Source organism: Crotalus tigris, unplaced genomic scaffold, assembly GCF_016545835.1.
Source record: "Crotalus tigris isolate CLP2741 ecotype Arizona unplaced genomic scaffold, ASM1654583v1 scf7180000024167.7108832, whole genome shotgun sequence".
NCBI lineage: Eukaryota > Metazoa > Chordata > Lepidosauria > Squamata > Viperidae > Crotalus > Crotalus tigris.
The window spans coordinates 5,409,680-5,423,910 of NW_024100417.1; the positions used below are offsets into that span (position 1 = coordinate 5,409,680).

At 36.8% G+C, this 14,231-nt stretch overlaps 1 long non-coding RNA gene across 1 annotated transcript; it reads left to right on the forward strand.

Annotated features, from left to right (window-relative positions):
- The first annotated feature begins 5,088 nt into the window (after positions 1-5,088).
- Positions 5,089-6,893, forward strand: LOC120298946. Its single transcript, XR_005554279.1, has 3 exons — positions 5,089-5,271; positions 6,582-6,662; positions 6,798-6,893. It is a non-coding gene; the product is annotated as an uncharacterized LOC120298946 (long non-coding RNA).
- The last annotated feature ends 7,338 nt before the right edge of the window (positions 6,894-14,231 follow it).

Consider the following 14,231-nt stretch of genomic DNA (forward strand, 5'->3'; position numbering starts at 1 on the left):
ATAATAACACAATGGTTGTTTTGAAAACATCTGAGCCCTTCCCTGACCTTATAATTTTGAAAATGCTAAATAGGCAATCACACACAGTTGGGAATGAATAATTATGTAAGTTATGTTATTTCCCAAAATGTTAATAACTCCCCTATTAAAACCCTAAATTAAATACTACATAAAATTCAGAATTAAATAAAAATGGGCCAATAATACAGTGTTACTTGGAAGTTCCAAAGACATTATGTTCTCTCTTATAGCCAAGATCTAAGGAGTCTAGAACTTAAGTGTATGATCTTGGGTTAGTTGTTCTTGTGCCCAGCTAACAAAGATCCTGTAAGAAGTTATATTCATCTTCAACCTTTTCTTTTCAAAGCTTATACATAACATTGACAGATACCATTCAAGCAGATAAATACCTATCATGGGGGGGGGGGAATTCACACTGGGATTCACACTCCCCAATATGTCTATGAATTTGGTCACTGTATCCTACCAAAGTCAAAAGGTAGCAAAAATCTACAGGGAAGTGAACTCATAGAAGCCCAGTAATAAGAAGCACAACTGTTAAGATTACTGTCCTGAATTCATTATTCAAGACACAAGGCCTTTATTAGGGTAGGCAACAACAACAACAAAAAAATCACATTCTGATGTTTCTTCCCTCATCCTCATTAATTGGATCTTGTATTCCGATGAGCGTATTTATAACTTGTCTCTGTTTCCTAATAGAGAATGTTTAATGTTTAATTATGCTCTTTCACAGAAGGTATGTAAAGTATTCTATTTCTAGCAACCAAATGCATAAATGAAACAAATAGGAATGCAGCTGCTTCTCACTCTTCTGCTTTATTTGTCAGCCCTAAGGAACAGTGATATCTCATAATCATTCTGTGTAAAATGCTGCTATGAATTTTTTTTCCTGTTAGGAATGTTGTGCTTAAGAAACTGTGTTAACCAAATTCAATAAGTAAGACTTGTCTTATCATTGACCCTGCAGGACAGGAAATATGTCAACTCTCCAACTTCTGCCTATGCAATTGTTGCAGCCATAGCAGCACTCCCAGAAAATAAGTATGTTTATTTTATTAATCACATTTCACTACTGTAACCATCACAGGATACTTGGTAGCTAACAAGATACAAAAATAGTCTTACGTTTTTAAATATAAAAACGTAAGACTAAAATAGATAACATCCAAACAAAATACATGACATCAGGTTCCAAAAGCCCTCCGGAAAAGCTTCATCTTCATCATTTTCTGGAATGTAGACAGTGTTGGAGAGAGAAGGACCTCCAACCGAAGGTCATTCCAGAGGTTGTCAAGTTGTGAATTTTTAAGTACCCCATGGTGGTGAATGCTTGTTCTGTCTGACACTCATAATACTTTCCTGTCATGCCTTCCTGTCTATCAAGATTCCATTTTCTTGTGCAATTGATGATGTAGCCAAGTAGATGGATGGTTATAGTCGCTAAACATAACAGCCACTTCTGCACTTAGCACCATGACCACCTTCTCAAATTCTCTTTCCCCACAGTTATTCTCTACAAACAATTCTTCTCTGTCAGATAAATATTATTTCTAGGCAAGTACAAGTAAACCAAGTCCCTTTGTTTTGCCTAGCTTGTCTTCCTGCTGTTTAATGACCTTTCTCGCTGTGTACAGTAGGCTGATCATTAACCTCTAACCACAGATGGCAAGGAACTGGCACTGTGCCATGGGAACAGTTTGGTAGCGCCAACTACAAGTTGCCAGCATCTCTTATACAAAATTGAATGTGCAATTATAGGGCTTCATGTGAGCAGAGAATATTTATTCCTAATGAAATACAATATTCTTTCTCCAATGTTTGATACCATCTTCCAAAACCTTTACCTTCCTTTTCCACAGGTTATGTTTACAATTCCTATTTTACTTCAACACTGAAAAGATCTCAAAGCTAACTGCATGGAGTTCATCAATATGTCTTTGTGTCCACTGCCACCAATATAGTGAGCAATGCCAATAATCTAGTGCCAATATTCTAGTGATAAATAAACCTGATAAAGGATTCATAGAATTTTGTAGTCATGGACAGAGTGAAATTCTGTAGTCATGTTACAAAGTTGATAGATATAGCATTCATTAAAAGAAAAGTTCATGATCCTCAACATTCCTACACGAAAAAGAAGAAAAAACTCATAATCGTCAACATTGTGATGTATCTTAACAGCCATGGCAATCTCTGATGAAATCTCAAGTATGTTAGCTTTCCTTCATATGTTATTGTGTACAACTCTCTTAGCATGATGCGTGAATCATGTTAAGTTTATTTAGCATTTTTGTCCTATGCTGTACAAGTAGGAGTGTCAGAAAAAACTGTAAAGATAGGAATGTTAACTGTATGTATATATGTCCAGGAAAGCATATAGATATAGGCTTTTGTGGTAACTAAAGTTCCAGGTGTGGGAAATAGATTTTGGATAGTTCTCCATCCAGGCAATGGAGCCAAACAAATTGATTCTTTGTTAGTAGGAACCCCATGCTGCTTGACTCTTTATGCAGTAAGCAAGAGCATAATACAATAAAGTACTCTTTATTGGAATAATCTGTACAGCAGCATATGCTTCCATTTGCCTGAGTCACAGAGAAGTTGTGTTGGGTTACCTGATAGACTATAGATAATATTATTGTAGGTGTCCAGAGAACATCTTCCTTTCTCACTATTAGAAATGTCATTTTTATCCTGCCTTTATTATTTTTATCAATATTTTTATGAATAATTCAAAGCAAAACTTAGCTAAAATTCCTTCTTTCTCTTCTTTTCCCCACATCAACAACCCTATGAGGTGGGTTAATATGAGAGAGGTAACTGGCCCAAAGTACATTTTTTTGGACTGTACAAAGTGAATGAGAATGTATACCCACCTTAAGAATAGTATGATAGTTCTCAATAAAATATAAGTCTATCTGTGTGTGGCATAAATCATCTTTAAAAGGAAGACAGCAGAAACTGAGGCTTATTGACTTAGGAAAAGGATAAGCTATAGAACATTACAATATTGTGAACATTGCTAAAGCAGTTAAGAAAACTAATTGAACATTAATCCATGACATTATCCAATAAAACTGGCTACAGGAAAATAAAACAATGAATATCCTGAAGACAAGATGCTAGGATAACTACTAAAAGATGAAGGACTGGACAAATTCAGAGAGGATGTATCAATCTTTGACTATTAGCTGGTTATACTAATAAAATTGTCTATAATTAAGAAAAGCATGTTAATACATATTAGGTAGAAACAATATAACATAAAGCACTACAGTAAGACTTTGATTTTATTGATATACTTTCAGCATATTTTGAATACAATGGACAAAACATGAATGTGTACATTTTATGTAACTGATATAATTTATCAGTTCTACATAATTTATCCTCAAAATGATATATTACCCCAAATTATATAATTTACCATACACACATACACATATACACTTATAGAGATTATAATTTAATGAAAATTTGACTTTAATGGACACTCCTTTTATCAAATTGGGCTTTTAAAAATCTTACTATATTTACTATATTTTTATCAAAAGTTTTGTAAATACTTTTGTAAACAAGAATACTGGACATAAGCATTTATGGAGGAGAGCAATGTGGCAAAATGTGCAATATACTATAAACACCATGATTTATATATTTATCAGTATCAGAATACAAATGCAAAAAGGCAAGGTTTGTGTTGTAATGTTTTGCACATGTGTCATCATTTCTGCCTAGACCCCAATAATGCTAGACCAGCTGGACATAATTTAACTTAGCAAGCCAGATAAATTGCTAAAATCTATAGGGAGAAGTTCCAGAAGCTAACCAACTTTAGACAGTATAAGAATATTAACTCCTTATTTTAGTTCAATGCAAAAGCATGTGTACCTTCTGCCAATGCTGTAATAGTGAATCATACTCCTTATTTATTTAGTCTCTCAGTCACAAACACACACATCCACACATCCACATAAACACTTAGAATAAGTTTAGAATATAATTAAGCTTTCTCTCAAAGTCTGGCATATTCTATATTCCATTTCAGATAAAGAATACTAATTTTAATTTTCCAGGAGATATTAGAATTTAATGCAAAGAAAGGGGCACACACAGGTGCAAAGCAATGCAGTTAACACCAGGGTCAAATAAGAAGGAATTTGAGGTGCTGAACTAATTGCTGGATCTCAAGGAATGAGTTTAATTAAAAAGGAGATATCTGTCAATCTGTAATTGTACATTTCAAAACTACGAACTCTGGAAGAATGTCTGTGGAGAATCTCAACCATCCAGATCATGGTTCAAGATGAGAAGAGAAACATTTTCAAGGAAAAAGAAACCAAGAAACTCCAGTTGCCTTTTGAAAAGCACTTTTGGGACTTTTTGGAAGATTTTTTTTTTCACTTAAGTTGGCTGCTTGCAAATTCAAGGAGCAGAACCAAAGAAGACACTTTGCTTAGTGGCTGGCAGGAAGTATCTATCTTTGTTTATTGAGGCATACAGAATATTATTTATACACAGACAGACTCCAGAATACTCCCAAGTAGGAAAGGCTGTGCCAGAGGAATTGAGAAGGATGAAAGAAAAGGTCCTCCATACAGAGAGAAGTCCTGGTTAAAGAGATCCTGCCAGAGAGAATTTGGATCAAAAATAAAATGAAACTTTCAATAATACAAAGTGTAACATATGCAGTTTCCCTAACGAAGTTTTGAAAACAGAGGATTTCATCAGGAAAAATTTTAAATCTTCTAAAAACACCTCAAGTAGTCTTTTTCTCCCTCTCCTATGCTTTAAATATTCCTCTCTGCCTTGGACTAAGATTATTATATAGAGAAGATGGGACAATGCAAATATAGTGGTATGGAGAAGTCTAATAGTAAAGTATCAAGGAAATGTTGCAGTTCTTGTGGTTTTAATATGGAACAAGTTAAGGAAGATGATTGGTAGTCTTCCCCTGACCTAATCTGCTTTCCCACCAACCAGCTGCCAGAATATAACCACTAATAACTGTCCTTAACATGAGGAAGTACTGGGGAGGTGGTGGGCTTTGACAGATAGCTAGAGTGTCAGGTTTGCTCTGGTTTTGTGCAAGTGTTTTGCAGAGCTATGTTCACAGTGAATCTAGGCAGGCTCCTTTTGCCCTCAGGTTTTCTGGAATAATAGTCTTTTAGGATAATGCTGGAACGGCACTCTTCTAGAGAAGAGGTACATCCCAACCCAGTGACACTCCATTTAAAAGCATTTCTTGTAAGTCTAAGAAATTTAGTAATATTATCTTGAGCATAAGGGAAGCAGGAATCTGAGCTGTAAGGGAAAAATAATTATATTCTGTGGTTCAAGATGTTTTATAGATTGGGCAGGAATTAATCAGCATGCAGGAAAAGAAAATATATTGTGGTGTTACTGGTATTATTCCAAATCCACTACTTGTGTGTTATATTGTATATTGGCTAGCTTCCTTCTTCATGATTTAAACCCTTTCCAAAGACTTGGAAATCATAAAAGTAGCCATTTATGTTGCATGTTAGGTGCCCAACATTACTGTCATTTGTGGTTAGATTGTAAGGTGTTCCAAATTTAGGCAATTTTGTTTTTTACTAAATTCTCAAAGGATTGCACCAATTGTCTCAATACCTGTTGGTGCCACTGTCCTCTCCCACTTGTTTGCAATCTTATTTGCAAACCTTGATATTTTGTAATCTTTTCCAATTTCTTGTCTACAACATTACTGTTTCTAGGATGGCTATATCAATATACCAAACATGCTAGTTTTTAATGGCAGTGTTATGCTCTAGGTGTCAATTAATTGGGTTTTAAAAATCTCATATATTTTTTTTGTTCTGTCATTTTCAATAACTCAATAATTTGGGATTTCATGTATCCAGTCATTCTAGCTGACTGGGAATTTTTACATAAATGCCAGTGTAATATTTTCCCAAGTTGATAATGCAATTTTTATAGTTTGTGTGATTTTGCTGCATACAATTATTATATGGTTAATTGTTTTCTCCTTATCATGTACCATTTATTATTCAAACTGGTCTTTCCATTTTTATTAGTATTTGTGCATAGTCCTTATTCCTGAGCAGCAAAACTTAAATAATAAAAGTGATAATAAATTACCTTTTATTGTTTTAAAAGATTCTTTTTATTTTGACTTCATCTAATTCATCATCATTAGCTTTGTCTTTCATGCTTTATTGTTTTTATAAAACTTTGGATATATTGTAATTTCTGACTTTTTCATGATCAATCCATGTAAAAGGAAATCTAGTACTTTACCAAGCCATACATAAGTCACTTTTTTAGAAAAATTAATTGTTTAGGATTGCTTTGTCAATACATATCTTGTGAAATTTTTGCAGTTTTCACAACTAGATAGAGAAAATTGTCCTTGAGAGAAACATACCATTGAATTTGCTATTATTTCATTAAGACTTTCAAGCATGAGAGACACTCAAATTATTGTTCTGTAGTTTTAAGACATGTATCTGTATCTTTCATCATTACAAAGTTCTTCCAGTTGTCATCTAAACTTTGTTTGTTTTATACTTTAGTGCAACATGACCAATCAGCGAACCACACACGTAGGCTGGTTAGATATTTAAACCAAAATCCATGTAACTTCTCAGTCCAAGGTATACCTCAATTCTTGATTTTCTTTGACTATTTCGGAATCTTTACTAATGTTACAGTTAAATTTTCCATCATTTTCCCTTTCAATTCATTTTGTGTATTTTAAATTCATTGAGTCATCTTATTTTATTTTGTAGGGTGATCTGACTTTCTCTGCAGAACTGCAAAATTTCTTCATTGTCAGGTTTTATATATTTTTTTAACTTTAATGGTGCTTGGAGCCAATAATCCTGAAGAATCGATACTGATTTTTTCTAAACTGTAAATGTTGATTGTACAGGTAGTCCTCAACTTACAACAATTCGTGACTGTTTGAAGTTACAATGGCATGAAAAAGTGACTTATGACTATTGCAGCATCTCCATGGTCACATGATCAAAATTCAGACATGGGGAATTGACTCATACTTATGATGGTTAGTGTCCTGGGGTCATGTGATCACCTTTTGCAACCTTCTGACAAGCAAAATCAATGGAGAAGTCAGATTCACTTAACAACCGTGTTACTAACTTAACAACTGCAGTGATTCATTTAACAATTGTGGCAAGAAAGGTCATAAAATGGTGAAAAACTCAATTAAAAATTTTGGGTTCAGTTGTGGTCATAAGTCAAGGGCTACCTGTACTGCTTATATAAGCATTGGTTTTCTTGATCTTCTTGACAGTATATCTGTTTTAAGCCTGGGACTTCAACTATAATTGTGATTCCAATATTATATCACTTTTTAAAGTCCAGCTTCAGTTGTTTATTTTCAATTCTCCTCATTTTAGTTTTTTTTTCAAATTGTTCAGTTCTGCCTGCCGTTTTTTCACTGTTAAGTCTATGTGAATTTTCCATCTAGGTTTATCAATGCTGCTGTTATTCTTGGAATGATGGCATTGGCATTAGGATATCAGTTTCATTCTTCTCACAAACTAATTCTTATATTTCAAAGATATCTTCCCAAATTGTGAATACCTTTACAAAGATAACTTAAAAGAGCATAAAATATGCCTTTGCTGAAGAAAAAGAGAGTTTAGAAATTCAGACGTGACTAAACTTCATTAAAACATCATGTTTTATAACATATATTCTGGAAAAATAATGAAAAAAAATCCAATAAAATCATAGGATACTAAACCCTTAGATTTGAATGAGATTTTCAGAACTGAGTGTTCCTTGTTCAATGTTTACTAATTCATTTAAGAGATTCCAAAGTTCTTCATTCATATTTACTGAGTACTTATGAAATATTGAGGACACAATATTTTTCACTGGAAAATATGAAGTAAATGAAATTGCATGTACATATTCACAAGTAATACAACTGTGGTTTAAAGCTATATTGGCCAATATTTGTGACATCAAGATTCGCAATTGCAACTCCTACACTCTTTGCAATTATGTAAATTTACAAATACAAAATACAAAATGTATTTTCCATTAATAACTTTAGAGGCAAAGCATTCATCTTATAGATGTGTTTGTGAAAATCTAGTTTATGAAACCAAGTTAGCAGTTCATTGAATAGCACCTAACAGCAGCAAGTTTTTATTTTACTTTTTGTTTGGTATCATATACTGTATCTATAGATCTGTATACTTTATTTTTTCAAATTTAGTTATTAATAGCTGCAGTTTTCAGCTGATCAGTGTATACCTTTCACTTTTAAAAATATTGTTAAAAATGATAGAAATGCCCATACAACTTTTCCTCATTTCTTTCTACAGCAGTGATTCTCAACCTTTCTAATGCCGTGACCCCATAATACAGTTCCCCATGTTGTGGTGACCCCCAAGTGGGTGTGGCCACCAATAAGAGGGAGTAGGACAGCTAGGGAAAAGGGAAAAAAATGGCGGACAGCATGGTTTGGCGACCCCCGTGAAATGGTCATTCGACCCCAAATGGGGTCCCGACCCACAGGTTGAGAACCACTGTTCTACAGCAAGAATATCAGCAATATATTCTGGCTGAGTTCCATCAGCTCAGAATATAACATTAAACATTCATTTTAATTTATAATTCACTTGCTGGAAGCGGAGAAGTTTTATATAATATATAAAAGAAAGTTCCAAAACTGGACACATACTATGATTTACCAATGATGACATCAATTTTCGATCTTATTATTAATTATAGCCTGATTATACTCAGTATGTCTAGTTCTCCATAGAATCAGTCTGGTAATTGTTAATTGGGGAGATCATATGAAGTAGATAATATGACAGTAGATGACTATGACTGTTTAACAGCAACAATTCTTGTAAGATATTTATTTTTTATGCATTTAATTTTATATTGTTAAGACCCGTTACTTATTACTTATGGTATGTGAACTGGCAGTTTTCTGAAGAACAGATAGAAGTGGTAGCAATGGTTCCATTCAGTGGTCAATACTGCCCTCTCCTGATTAGTGGTAGAGAACCAGTGAGACTGCTGGATTTTATAAAACGCTTTAATCTGCTTAATATTACTTTCAGAGTTACTTTTCAACATAGCAAACTAAAGATCCTTCCATTTATTACAAAATGTTTTGATCTGTTATACAAACATAGTAGATCTGTATTTACTTACTTGATTCTGGATAAAAAAGGGTGGACGATCAGAAATATTGTCCAACATATTGTTTGAGCAGATATGCAACTGTTGAAAGAAAAATCTTCATCAGGGTCCAGTCCAAGCCAGGAATAAACAAAATGAAGACTGCTTTAGAAAGAAGGTTGTAGTTTATTGAAGAGCAGAACCACAAGACATGTGGCTCTGGAGCAGCTGACCACGTGTTACTGGGAGTGGTGGGTTTTTATATCTTCTTGGGCTTTTGTGTTTGAAGTTGTTCCTGTGGCATGAACTTTGACCTGAAGTTCAGTGTGCCCTTTTAGTATTCTGATGGTGGTGGGTTAATCCTATTATGTCCTAAAGTCATGTCTTGCTTCCCTGGGGCTGTGGCTAATGGCTATGTCCTGTATTGGATTTTTTGGGTGAGGGATTGTTGGTTCTAGGATCTTTGTCTTTCTAATCCCATAAACTCTAAGTTTCCTGGCTCCAATCTTTCTGAAAGGATTATCAAATCTACATTTCTAAAGACCTAGTTTCTGCCTAGTTTCTGCCTGGGGCTATTAAGAAAAACTGGGCCTGCTTTTCTGCCTTTAAGATCCTTTGAGGAAATATAATATTCTGCCTTTTTAATATTCCCCAAAATATTTCTTTCTCTGGGTGGGGGGCTGACTTCCCACACAACCGACAGCATTAATGCTTAAAATGATGCTGGTTACAGTATTTTTAAGAATGTCGTGTCAATATAATTAATCATCCAAATTCCTTTGAAGCCAAGATCTTATTTAAAGCAACCCCAGATGACAAAACAGCGTATAGGTGTTCAAATTTTCCAAAACCTTTCATCAGATAAAATGGGAAATATATCAAAATTAAAATGGGATAAGCTGAAATATGCAGTGAATGTTCTTTCTGCTTTGGTGCATTTCTAGGGAAGATCGTTTTAAAGGTAGTACAACCAATGGTTGAAGAGGATCTCGGAGAGAGCAGATTACAGGTCATCCTTGGTTAACAATGGCAATTGGGACCACAATTTCTGTCATTAAGCAATGCAGTTGTAAATGATATCATATGACTGCATTGCTTAGTAACAGCAATCCTGGCGGTTCCCATTGGTGTTGTTAACCAAATCCCACCAGTAGTTAGATGAGGATCCACCCTGAGCTCTGAGCCTCAGTAAGGTAAGGGAGTGCCTTATCTGCCTCATCTTAAATTCCCCCTATAGGCATGAATGGAGGCCCTAGGCAGGATTCAAGACACATCCTGGCTGCCCTGATGCAAAAGAGGGAGATGCAGAAAAAAGGCTACGGACAGTACCATAATCGAGTGCATTGCAGTGGGCGGGGTAGTAGGCAGGGCTGAGCTGCAAAGCTCCTGGCAGCAGTAAGTAGGCCAGCAACCCAAAGGCACTTTTTAAATGCAGATAGGCCCAAGTCAGCCCAAATTTTGTTCACATGACCACTTACCCGTGGACAGTGGGAGATGACTGTAAACCCAGTCTTATTCCTTACAAGACCAAGCAGTTGTGGTTATTTGGGATACCTGGATCTGGGGATTTTTCATCTTTTGCCTTGGTTGGGGTTGTACTTCCCCATTCAAGATTGATGCACAATCTGGGAATCACACTGGACTCAAAGAACAGGTGGGAGCTGTAGCCAAAAAAACCATTGCACAGATTCACCTAGTTGCACCCAATTTTAGATTTGGAGGCCCTTCAGACTGTCATTCATGTTACAGTCATATCACAAACAGACTATAGTTAATGCAATATTCCTTACATAGGGCTTGTATTGTTCTAAGACTGTAATAAGCTGACTGACTGACTCCACATAGGGCTGCCCTTGAATACCACTTGAAAATGCTACAGCTTGGTTTCCAGGTGCAATTCAAGATGCTGGCTGTTATCTATACAGGCCTTTATGACATAGGGCTTGGTTATATGAGAGTCTGCCTATTCCCAATACTTTGTACTCATTCATTAGGATTGAGCAGAGTTGGCATATTCCAAATCCCTTAAATTAAACAATGCCATCTAATAGGTCCTAGGAAGCATTCCTTCTCTGTTGCAGCAATTGCCCTCTAGAACAGCATCCCAGTGACATCCATATGGCTCCCACCCTGATGATGTTCCAAAAAGCCTGGTGTTGGTGGTTGATCCTGATAATTTTCTGTTGTACATTTTATTTTTTTCTTCTGTACATGCCTGATCTTTTCCTTTTTTTATTTCATTGTTCTCTACTTGTTAAAATGTAAGCTGCCGAGAGACCTTTGGAGTCAAGTGGCCTATAAATTGAGTAAAACATCAAACAAGCAAACAAAGAAAGAAAGACATTTCAATTTTGAAATGAAATATCAGTAGTGAATGAATGCTCAATCCAAGAAATGTGGATTTAATTTAAAGTATTTTTGGAAATACAAAAACCATCTTGATATTTAAAACTTTTTCTTCCATAAGCAAAACATGGTTTCTTGATTGGATGAGAAACAGAGACAATACAACTCAGAAGGGGCTCAACAGTTGCTGCTGTATGCACTATTTTAAAATGGAAAACTGAATTAAAATTTATATTGCCGCTGCGATGAAGGTGACATCATAAAAAATGAGATATCTTGCTGCTTTTAGCAGCACACGAGGGTGAGCCCTATTCTGTTTGGTACAAGCAGTTTTCAACAATAGACATACATATTTATGTTAGATGTTTATATTACATTACATCATTACATTATGTAGAGCAGTGATTCTCAAGTATGGACTGGGGACCACTGAGGGCCCTCAAGATCCTTTTAGGGGATCCACAAAATAAATGTTTTAAAATTTGTCAGTTTTAATTTCTAACACTGTGAACATTGATAGATATAACTCGTATACCAAAGCTGTTAGGGTGATCAATCATTTTTAAGAAAGTAGAGGGTTTCTGAGACCAAAATGTATGAGGACCACTGCTCTAGAGGTACCTCTAGGGCTTAACTTCACTGGATGTGTGCAAATATTTAGATTGCTTTAATCTGGATTCTACACTGAGCAGGGAGTTAGACAATGTAGCCTAAATTAAGGTTACCAACCGTCCTCCTTTTGGGAGGACAGTCCTCCTTTTTTGAGTTCTGTCCTCCCTCAAAAAGTGTCCTCCTAAATGTCCTCCTTTTCCATGTACCGTCCTCCTTTTGGGAGGACAGTCCTCCTTTTGTGAGTTCTGTCCTCCCTCGAAAATGTCCTCCTAAATGTCCTCTTTTTCTATATTTGAAGACTAATCTGCAGGGGTTTTTTTCCCTCATAGAACGCTCAGAAGGCGTTCCGGGACCTTTTTTTGATGTTTTTTTTCAACTATTGCCTGAGCTGTGCTACTCCTCCATTGGCTTTCGAAAGCCAATAGGAATTGCTGCTGAGTGCGCCAAAACACCCGGGCGGCAAACTTTGCACGTGCAAGTTGCAGGAACTTTGCACCCCTCACTGCTACCCAACTATACCATCTCCTACTTAGTTCTGCAGATAGCTGGAGGAGACTGGAGCGGTAAGTTTCTCTTGATCTTCCCTGTTCGGTTCTACACAGGAATGCACAGGGTAGGCGGTAGTGCTGGGGAGCGGCTGGGGGATGGCTGCAGGGCCGGAGCCAGCACGGCTGGTGCTTTATGAGCTGCAAGGCTGGCTCTACGGGGATGCGCAGGGTGGGTAGTGGTACTGGGGGGCGGCTGGGGGGCAGTTGCAGGGCCGGAGCTGGGGCAGCTGGTGCTTTGCCTTTGCGAGCCATGGGGCCGGGTCTACGGGGATATGCAGGGTGGGCGGTGCTGCTGGGGGGCAGCTGGGGTGGGCGGTTGCAGGGCCGGAGCCGGCGTGGCTGGTGCTTTGCCTTTGCAAGCCGCGGGGCTGGCTCTACAGGGATGCGCAGGGTGGGCAGTGGTGCTGGGGGGCGGCTGCAGGGCCAGAGCTGGCTCGGCTGGTGCTTTGCGAGCCGCGGGGCCGGCTCTCCATGGCAGGGCAGCGGTGCTGGCGGGGCGGCTATGGGCGGGGGCATGGCGGGCAGTTGACCTTCCATGGGCTGCACCAGCTGGTGGTCTACGCAGTGCTGACTTGCGCTGCCACCACCTCACCCTGCGCACCTACATGGCCGTCCTGGAGCACCTGGCACAAAACACCTGCCTCCGCTGCCCACCCCCGCGCAATCCAGCCTTGTAGATTTTTGGACAAGTGAGAAATCGAGATTGAATGTTGATACTCTAGCTGCAGCACTTGCCGTAAAATTCAATATGAAGGATATTTGTTGTTCAGATATTTCCAATATATTGTTAGAAGATGATACATTGACAAAAAATATTCATTCAGTGGAAAAGTACTCATTTAAATAATTAATAGGTATGTAAGCATAACTACAATATAAAATGTTATTGTTACAAATGTTTTTTATTATGCATTTATCATATTATAGTGTATTCTGTATTATTGTTGCAATAAATACAATGTTTCTTTTATTTACGATATTTTTTTCTTCAATTTATTCGTGTCTCCTTTTTGTTGTAAAAAAGTTGGTCACCTTACCTAAATGGCTCTATGATTTTATGACATTTTATTTTAGAAACCAATATTGATCTGCTTGCTTCAAAGAATAAATTATTTAAGGATAAATAAATACAGGCGGCATTTTCTGCAAAGAAACGGGGAGAGAAAGTGTACTGGCATAAGGATTATACAAATATAAAATTTCTGTTATCCGACACCATTATTATTATTAACAGGTGTAAATCTAAAAACTCTTGATACTGATTATTAAGTTTGTCTCTTGTCATATAACTTGTATAAAATTGTACGTGGAGTTGATGCTAATTAAATAGCTACCTTCGAACGTCTTCGACTTTCGTTTAAATTTATTTTTTTTAAAAGAGTCCAACGTTGGTACTGATGGCTATGGTGCAAATAGGCTCCGGAACTAGCAAACCAGATTACAAATAGTATCCGAGCCTTGATTTGAGCTGCACTGCATCGTGGGATCGAAAGAAAGCTATTCAAGAAATGTGCTGAGAGAGAGAGAGAGAGAGAGAGAGAGAGA